Source organism: Petaurus breviceps, unplaced genomic scaffold (assembly GCF_028583685.1).
Source record: "Petaurus breviceps papuanus isolate PSGF00001 unplaced genomic scaffold, PetGlider_PUasm1.0 90564, whole genome shotgun sequence".
Classification (NCBI taxonomy): domain Eukaryota; kingdom Metazoa; phylum Chordata; class Mammalia; order Diprotodontia; family Petauridae; genus Petaurus; species Petaurus breviceps.
In genome coordinates, this window is record NW_027187275.1 from 372917 (window position 1) to 382387 (window position 9471).

Genomic DNA, 9471 nt, shown 5'->3' on the forward strand with positions numbered 1-9471 from the left:
AATCCCTGAAAAGCAGCCATTCATTGGCTTTTTGAATCAGGGAACCTGAGATCATGTCCTGCCACTTGTGTGACCTTAGGCAAGTCATTTAACCTCTCTGGGCCTCAGTTACCTTATGTGTGGATAGCCCCTGAGTTTCCCTCCTACTCTAGATCTATGGTCCTATGACCCTTCAATTGTGGGGAGCAGGAACCATTTATCTCCCAAGGTAGCCCATTCTATTTTTTGGGAGCTTTAATGATTTCAAAGTTTCAAAAATTTACATTTAGCTTAAATCTCCTTTTCTACAATTTCTATTAATTATTCCTAGTTATGCCTCTGGGGCCAAGCACAACATATCATAGCATAAGACTAATCCTTCCTTCCAGGTACTTGAAGACAACTATCTTGTCTCCTCTAACTCTTCCCATCTTCAGTTCCTTCAACACATCATTTTGTGACATGGTCTCTAGTCCCCTTATCAACCTAGTTTGATCTTGTTTGGATGTGCCCAAGTTTTTCAATATGTGATTGGAAAAAGAAAGGGGTTAATTATGAAGAAAGAGAAGAGATAACATATGGACAGACTAACAACAAGTACTCATGAGATGAGAAAAGACCTAGAGGAAGGTTTTGATGCATTGAGTAGACTGGCTGTACCAGATTCATGGGAGGACCTAGAAAAGTCACACAGACTAGAAGGCAAGGATGCCTTGCTGTCTGCACCTTTGAAGGGTGTGCCCACATCGATGAGATCATGACGCCACTGAAGTATCAAAGTAAACATATTGCACATATTTATAGGAAAATTTCTTAAACATTAATTAGAATTATACATCTCCGTGTATTTCTACCGAAAAGAAATGCATAGTGTAATGTTGATACATTAGAAGTCAAAATTCTAAATAAATCCTAAACAAAATCTAAAATTCCAAATTCTCGCAACCTCAAACCATTCAAGTGACATTAAAGATTCACCAGATTTAATGTGTGTTCTTTGTAACTGATGCCATAAAACAGTCAAAGATGAAGCCATCTGCAAAGTGGGTCAATTTTCCATTGGAGCAGAAACAACACTGAAGACCTGGAAGAAACATCAGAGACTATTTAGGTCAATGCTTGCCCTCCAAGAATCCTTCTACAACACCCTCAGCACATTGTGATGCTCCTTTGTTTGTTGTTTTTAACTTAAACTTAAACATAAACACTACATCTCCAAAAGAACATTTCCATAGTCAGAGCAGAACTCACAAAAGGCATTGTATAGGAAATAATGAAACTGTTTCATGCGGCTTCCTTAAAAAAAAAAAAAAATTGTACAACACATTCTACAGGTTCCTTCCAAAATCATCAAAACCATCCCATCAACCATCTATGCTTGCTTTTGACTTTCCTTATGTTATTATCTGTACATTATAGAAATTTTACAATGACCCTCTTTGGGGGGAACATCACAACTGCTAACCCCCTTCTTCCTGCTCTCCCTCCACTGAAAACTCAGAGGAAGAAACATAATTAAGCAAAATGAATCTACAAAGCAGCTATGTCCAAAAAAAGTGTGTATCTTTCGGTACCTTGGCTCTGTCATCTGTCAAAGGGGAAGTAACGTGCTTTATCCTAGGCCCTCTGGAGACGTGGTGGGTCTCAAACATTTATCGGGACTCTGAAGCCTTTCAAAGCTGTTTTTCTGTACAGTTATTGTCCTTGTATAAACTATTCTAATGTGTCTACTGACTTCATTTTATATCAGTACATACACATTCTACCCAGAGTACTCTGAAATCACTTCTTTTGTCACTTATGACCCAAAAATATTACATTGACAATTTTTTTTTAGCTATTTCTCTATACTCAATCTTGAAGACCTCTCACTACCTCTAGATGTAGTAGCGATATTTTTGGACACTTCAATGATTAGCAATTTTTCCTTACCATTAGGCCTAAGTGGTGTTTGTTTCAGTTTTTGTTCCATCATGTCCAACTCTTCATGACCTCATTTGGGGTTTTCTTGGCAGAGATCCTGGAGTGATTGGCCATATCCTTTTTCAGTTCATTTTACAAATGTGGAAACTGAAGCAAAGAGGGTCACACAGCTAGTAAGTGTCTGAGGTCAAGTTCAACTCAGGAAGATAAGTCTTCCTGACTCTAAGCCCATCATTGTATCTACTATACAAATCTAAATGGTTCACTCAGCCTTAATAGAATACCCTTTGCTCCTAGGTTTATCTGGGAACAGAAAAAAACAAATCTAATTCCTCCTCCCTTAATACCTTTCCAAAAAGTTGAAGACAAAACTCATATCCATCCTTACCCTCATTGCAAAGCCTTGTCTTTTCTGAACCAATCTCTGTCGCTTTATCTATACTGCCTATGATATATTCTCCAATCTTCTCACCATCCTGGCTACTCTCATCTGGATGAACTCCAGCCTGTCTTTGTCTTTCCTATAACGTGATACTTAGATGTAAACACAATTCTCCAGATGGGGCACATACATTATAGGAAAGACAAAGACAAACTGGAGTTCATCCAGATGAGAGTAGGCAGGCTACTGTGGAAAAGTACCTCTCTTTTTCTAGGCAATAAGACCTCTTACTGCAGTCCAGCATAGACTTAGCTTGTTTTGACAGTCATATTGCTGTGTTGATGTTAATTAAGCTTGCAGACTATTAAAAAACCTCATGCCTTTTTTCTTTTAAAATTTTAATTTTTTTTATTCTGAAGTTAGGCATGAAAAAAAGAGAGCATTTCCATATACAAAGTAAAATGTATAAAGAGAATTGTATAGGAATCTATGAATCTTTATTTCTTATTACTTGTTTTTTTAAAAAAAGTATATAATAAATTCTGCCGGTTACTTTAAAAACTCTACTGCTTGTCTGTGTTTCTCTCTGTCCTTTTGTATGTATTAAAATTTTTTTTTGGAGGCAAGGCAATTGGGGTTAAGTGACTTGCCCAAGGTCACATAGCTAGTAAATGTCAAGTGTCTGAGGTAATTTTTGAACTCAAGGTCCTCCTGACTCCAGGGCCAGTGCTCTATTCATTGTGCCATCTAGCTGCCCTCTTGAATGTATTTTTTAAAATGCTTGAATTGCCCTCTTCTCATCACTGTTATTGAAGGAAGGGGGAGAAGTAATAAGCATTTATTAAGTACCTGCTATGTAACAAGGACTGGGCTATTATTATCTCATTTGATCCTCATAACAACCCTGGGAGATAGGCATTATGATCCCTATTTTACAACAGAGGAAACTGAGGTAGACAGAGGTTAAATGACCTTTATAGGATCACATGGCTACCCCCCTCTACTTTCCTCAATTTAAAAAGCAAGAGAAAGAAAAAAAACATGATAAGCAGCATCAGGCAAAACAAATCCACACAGTACCTACATCCAGAAATGTCTGTCTTTTTCTGTATCTTAAGGCTATCAACTTTCTTAAGAAGAGAGTATCATGCTTCATTAGAGACTTGTTGCACATATGGATTGATCATGACATTGATTGGAATTCTTAAGTCTTTCAACATTCCTTTTCACAATATGATTTTTTATGTATTGTTCTGGTCCCTTGACTCTGCATCAGTTTCATAATTCCTAGGATTCTCTAGGATTATCTCTTTCATCATTTCTTATGGCTCATTAATATTCTGTTGTATCCATATAACACAATTTGTGTAGCCATCCTCAGTTGATGGGCATCCTCCTTTCAATTCCTATTCCTTTGACTCTCCTTTCCTTTTCCCCTTTTCAAAAGCTCAGAACAGAATCAATCAACTCCCAGATCCTGTTTTTCTTATTTTTGTGGACATTAAGATTCTTAAGGAACACTTATTTTTTCTTTAACTTTTAGAATGTTAGTTCTTCATCATCACATAGGCCCTTCCTATTGTTCCAAGAAATTTGCCTTTCTAGGTTTTTCTTAACTCTTGTGCTTATATTTCAGAGTTCCTACTCAGCTCTGGTCTTTTAATCAGAAAAACTTAAAATCCCTTTATTCCTCTAAAGAGTCATCTTCCCCCTTTAGGATTACAGAGTGATACTAGCTTTGTGGGGTAAATGACTCTAATTTTTTTTGTCTTTTTTTTTTGGAGGGAGGAAGGCAGGGCAATTGGGGTTAAGTGACTTACCCAAGGTCACACAGCTAGGAAGGGGTGTCTGAGTCTGGATTTGAATTCAGGTCCTCCTGACTCTAGGACTGATGTTCTATTCACTGCACCACCTAGCTTCCCCAGTGACTCTAATTTTTAAAGCAACATACTTTGTCTTTTGGAATATCGTATTTCCCTTTGTTTATGACAGGAACTTCCAAGTTTGAGGTGATCCTGACTGTGTCCCCTCAGTGCCTGAGTTGTGTTTCTCTGGATGCTTGTTGTATTTGGTCTTTGACATAATTCTGATTTTGGGTTATGACATTCCTGGGACTTTTCCTTTTGGGATTTCTTTCAGGAGGTGATCAGTGGATTCTTTTTAGCTTTACTTTGCCCTTTGTTTCTAACAGATCTGGGCAGTGCTCATTTATGTTCTCTTGAAATGAGAGGTATTAGAAAAGGGATTCTAGGGGTGGCTAGGTGGCACAGTGAGTAAAGCGCTGGCCCTAGAGTCAGTAGGACTGGAGTTTGGTTCTGGCCTCAGACGCTTAACACCCACACAAAAAAAACTAGCCGTGTAACCTTGGGCAAGTTACTTAACCCCAATTGCCCTCCAAAAGGCAAAAAAAAAAAAAAAAAAAGGGATTCTAAAAGCTTCCTCGGCTCCAAACTCTATAATCCTTTAAGTCTTAACTCTTATGCCAGATTCTTTAATTTCTATTGACTCCTCACCTATTTCAGGCATATCTCCTTGGCTGGGGGGGGGGGGATACACACCTAATTTTGATCTTATCTTATGTAAGATTGTTAATTTGCTTTTTCAGACTACTCAATTTGCTAGTGCTTCCTGTTTATAGTCCTCCGTTGCTTACAACTAAATCAATATAATAAATCAATCTCAGTCAGGGAGTCCCAGAGGCCAGAACTACCTAATTTTCCTTTTCCTTTGTTGGAATTTGCAGATCAGGCTCAGGAATGCAGGGAGGGTCTCACTTCTGAGGTTTTCTAAGGTCAGTGGAATTCAGAGTAATTTCCATATCAGGATTCACGTTGCATAGTGTGGGGGAGTTGTTGCATAACCATCTTTCCTTAAATGGATCTGAGCTCTGGATGGCTCGGCTGCTCTGAGTCCATTGGCAGAATGCTCCAAGCCCCCACATGGCTCCTGCTTCATTTTTCCCTTTTCAATGGAAATCAGGGGCTGTTGCTTTTGAACTAGCCTTCTAAGTCTAATCATTAGCACTCCCAGTTCAGGCTGTTGAAATAAGTGCATAGTCTTTTAATTATTGCAATTATAGGAGAGCTTCTGCTCAGAGTTGCTTTCTCATAAACAGCGATGGATTTAAATTATTCATTTAAACATTTATTAAGTACCTGGTACCTTTCTAACCTTATAAGTTAGTCAACAAATATTAAGTGCTTGCCGTGTGCAAGAGCTGTGCTAAGCTGGGCGTTCAAGCCAAGGTCAAAAGCATGATCTCTGCCCTCAAAGAGCTCATATTGTAGTAAGAGATATAAAATGTAAAAAACTGGGTACAGACAACATACATAGACTAGATAGAATCAGGGGTGAGGGTGAGGGGTACCTGGAGAGACTTGGACAGTATGTTTGGAAGTGGGGACAGGTGAGGAGAGGGAGTTATTATGCATTCATTTCCTTCAATCTATGGTCCACCCAAACTAGGCTTTTTGCTCCCCATCTCCTTACCTTAGCACAGGACACTCCCAATACTTGGAATATCCTCCCTCCTTACCTCTCTCTCTTAGGAGTGCTAGTTTTCTTCAAAACTTGGTTCACATGAGGCCCTTCCTCATCCCGCCGCCCTCCCCACCCCCCAGTCGCTATTGTCTCCATTCTAAATTACTTTATTTTTATTTTGTGTATACTTATTTTTATTCATGGAATCATACATTTAGATCAGGAAGGACCTTAGAGGTCATTGAAATCAAACTTTTTATTTTTCAGAGGAAGAAACTGTTATCGAAGAGAGGTTAATTAATTTGATTTAGAGGCAGCTAGGTGGCTAGAGTTAGATTGGGAGTCAGAAAGCCCTGAGTTCACATCCAGCTCAGGTACTTACTAGTTGTGTGACCTTAGGAAGCTTACTTAAATGACTATTTCAGTTTCCTCAAATGTAAAACTGGGATCATAATAGTACCTACTTTGTAGGGTTGTTTTTGGTCTTTTGACTTCCAGGGCTCTATCCACTTTCAACTCTATCCTGATACAGATGGTTGTTCTTGTTTGTCTTTCATTTTTGAAGGGGACAAATGATATCATGATGTTGGGGTAAAATGGTGGATGATGGGTAATGTTTTGACTTGGGAGTGAATTGGATTTGTGAGGCAGAATTGAACAAAGTCATCAACCTCACTCTTTCTTCCAGAGTCATCAAAATTCAGTGGCAGGACAAAAGTGAAGATGAATGATGATGGCCTGAGAGGCAGTGGATGACCTTGGCATCTCCCAAACTCCAAATGTTCCACAGTTCCTACTTCAGCATCTTTCATGGCCCTTGGAACAAATTGTTCTCATCCTCCCATTGCACTGGGGGAAAGTCTTAACATGCTTGAGATAGATGTCCCACTAAATCACCAGTGGCTTCGAGGCCTGTCAATTATCCTCAACCTGGTTTAGCCTGTCTGCAGAGCTGGTTTTGCTGGGGTGGGGCTGCTATACATGCTACAACTTCTTGGAGCCATGAGTTAGACTTGGGAAAGTGGACACCAAAGGGGCGTGAGCAGCCTTGAAAAGGGCTCAACAACCAGGGGTGCTAGTCCTCCCTGCTCACCCTTACACTCCCAACACATGGTAGGATCTCAATAAATACTTGTTGATTGACTGATGCTATATAAAACGTCTTCCATTGAAGTCATATATGTGATATAAGACTGGATCAATTTCCACCCTGAGTCCTAAACCATTAAATTATCCTTTTCCTTCATAGCAGGGGTTCCTAATGTGGAGATTATGAACTTAAAAAAAACAACAACCTGATAACTGTATTTCAATATAACCGGTTTCCTATATAATCTAGGTATTTTATTTTATGCATTAAAATGTTATTTTGAGGAGACCATAGACTTCACGAGATTGTCAAAGGGTTCCATGACCCAAAAAAGGTTAAGAACCTCTGCTTTGCGAAGATTTACAGATCAGATTCTGATGCCTCATTATGGGATGAAAGTGACCTTTTGTTATTGAAGGCTTAGTCAGTAGAGCTCAGATTCTACCAAACTGGATGGGATTGTAGGACTGACCAGGTATAGTGACTTCCTACAGCACAGGTCTGACAATGATACCTGTAGTGGCAAGCACTCCAGCGTCCCCAGGTTGGCTGCCAACCCAGGTTCTTGGATCTGCTTTGCTAAAGGAAAGCAACTCAAAATGGGTTAACAAGCTTACTTTAATCAAACAAACATATCATTTACCTAGTTCAGGGGGAAAAGGTCAGCACCCTGAACTTCAGAGTATACAGAGGTTACAAGTATAAGTTATAAGAACATTTCAACAGACAGGCTTCCAAACTGTCCAACCATTTCATACATCCATATCTAATCCCAGTTACCAGAGAGGGAAGCATCAACATCTGGGTTTTCAAAGCTGGGGGCTCTCAACGGTTGCCCAGAGTATCATCTGGTCAAATCACACAACATTTTTCAAAGTGAGCCTCAAAACAAAGCTCACATAGCCTTCTCCTGGCTCAGAGAATGTAACAACCTCCTTGACCCACTGCCCAATCACAAAGTATCTCCTGAGAAACAAGCCTCCCACCACAGGCTCCAGGTGCACTTAAGCCTATGGGCAGGGCAGATCTTAAAAATTTACATTCCCATTACAATATCCCTTTACTCAATAAGCTCCAGAGGATCCATATCACCTCTAAGATCAAAATCCTCTGTTTGCCTTCCAAAGCCCTTTATAAACTGCCACTCTCATCTTTGCAGCCTTCTAACCTGTTACACCCTCCATCTGGCTGTCCTCCATTCCTGGGATGCTCTCCTTCCTCATTGCCTCCTGGTTTCCTTGAAGTTCCAGCTAAAACCCCACCTTCTTCAGAGGCATTTCCCAATTCCCTCACTTCTAGCGCCTTTTCTCAGGTGTGCTTGGTTGTTTGCATGGCGTCTCCTTCATTAGACTATGAGCTCTTTGATAGCAGGGCCTGCCTTTTGTCTTTCTTGGTACCTTCAGTGCTTTGTATGTTGCCTAGCACATTTGTTATTTTTGTTGTTTCAGTTGTGTTGGACTCTTGATCCCATGTGGGGTTTTCTTGGCAAACATGCTGGAGTGGTTTGCCATTTCCTTCTCCAGCTTATTATGCAGATGATGAAATAGAGGCAAAAATGGACTTGCCCAGGGTCCCACAACTAAGTGTCTGAGGTTGGATCTGAATTCAAGAAGAGGAGTCTTCTTGACTTCAGGCCTGGCATTCTATCCACTTTGCTACCTACCTGTCCCTGCCTAGCACATAGTAGGTGCTCAATAAATATTTATTGCCTAAGAGTACATTTTGAGCCATAGCAATTTTTAAAGTACACCTACTATGTTATAGGGTGATTACAATCTGTATTAGTGCAGGATGTGGGGCATTAGACTAATAAAGTTATAAACCCTTGAAGTTTCAAAGTCTGTGCAGCACATAGTGGTAGGGAGGAAGGGGACCAATAAAAAGATGAATCAGATGCTAAGTGAAGTGAGCAGAACCAGGAAACATTGCACACAGTAACAGCAGTGTTGTGTGATGACCAACTTTAATAAACTTAATTTTTCTCAGCAATGCAATGATCTAAGGCAATTCCAAAAGACTTATCCAGAAAAAGAACTATGGTGTCTGAATGAAGATCTAAGCAGAGTATTTTCCTTTTTTCCCTTCTTTCTTGTGGTTTTTTTCCTTTGGTTCTATTTCTTTACCACATGACTAATGTAGAAATATGTTTAATATGATTCTACATGTATAGCCTATATCAGATTGCACACCATCTTAGGGAAGGGGGAGCAGAGGGAGGGGTAGGAAAAAAAAAAAGATGAATCAGATGCATTCCTGCCCTTGAAGAACTCAGACCATAAGAAAAGACATGTGTATGAGTAAATTTAATTCACATTTGAATATAGGCACACAAAAGCATGAACCAATTGCAATGCACTACAAATAAGGAATTAAACAGCAGTGGTAGGATGGATGTCATTAGATAATCAATTGACCAAAAAAAAAAAAAAAGAAGATAAATCATTTAAATCAATCAAATAAACTTTGAGAGAGTGAGGAACAACCAGCTGCTAACTTAAACCATTGGTATTCAGGAAATTATAGAAGAATTAGTGGAAAGCTGCCAGCAAAATGTGAAGACTCTGTGGCAAATATGTGGGAAAACTTGGGGGAGGGTCACATAGCCTGGGCAGAAATG

General features: G+C 39.5%; 1 long non-coding RNA gene across 1 annotated transcript; it reads right to left on the bottom strand.

The window, feature by feature from the left end:
• Positions 1–666: 666 nt before the first annotated feature.
• Positions 667–9224, bottom strand: LOC138142317 (uncharacterized). Its single transcript, XR_011163407.1, has 3 exons — positions 8023–9224; positions 1912–2049; positions 667–1063 (listed from the first exon to the last, which is right to left on the bottom strand). It is a non-coding gene; the product is annotated as an uncharacterized lncRNA (long non-coding RNA).
• Positions 9225–9471: the final 247 nt, after the last annotated feature.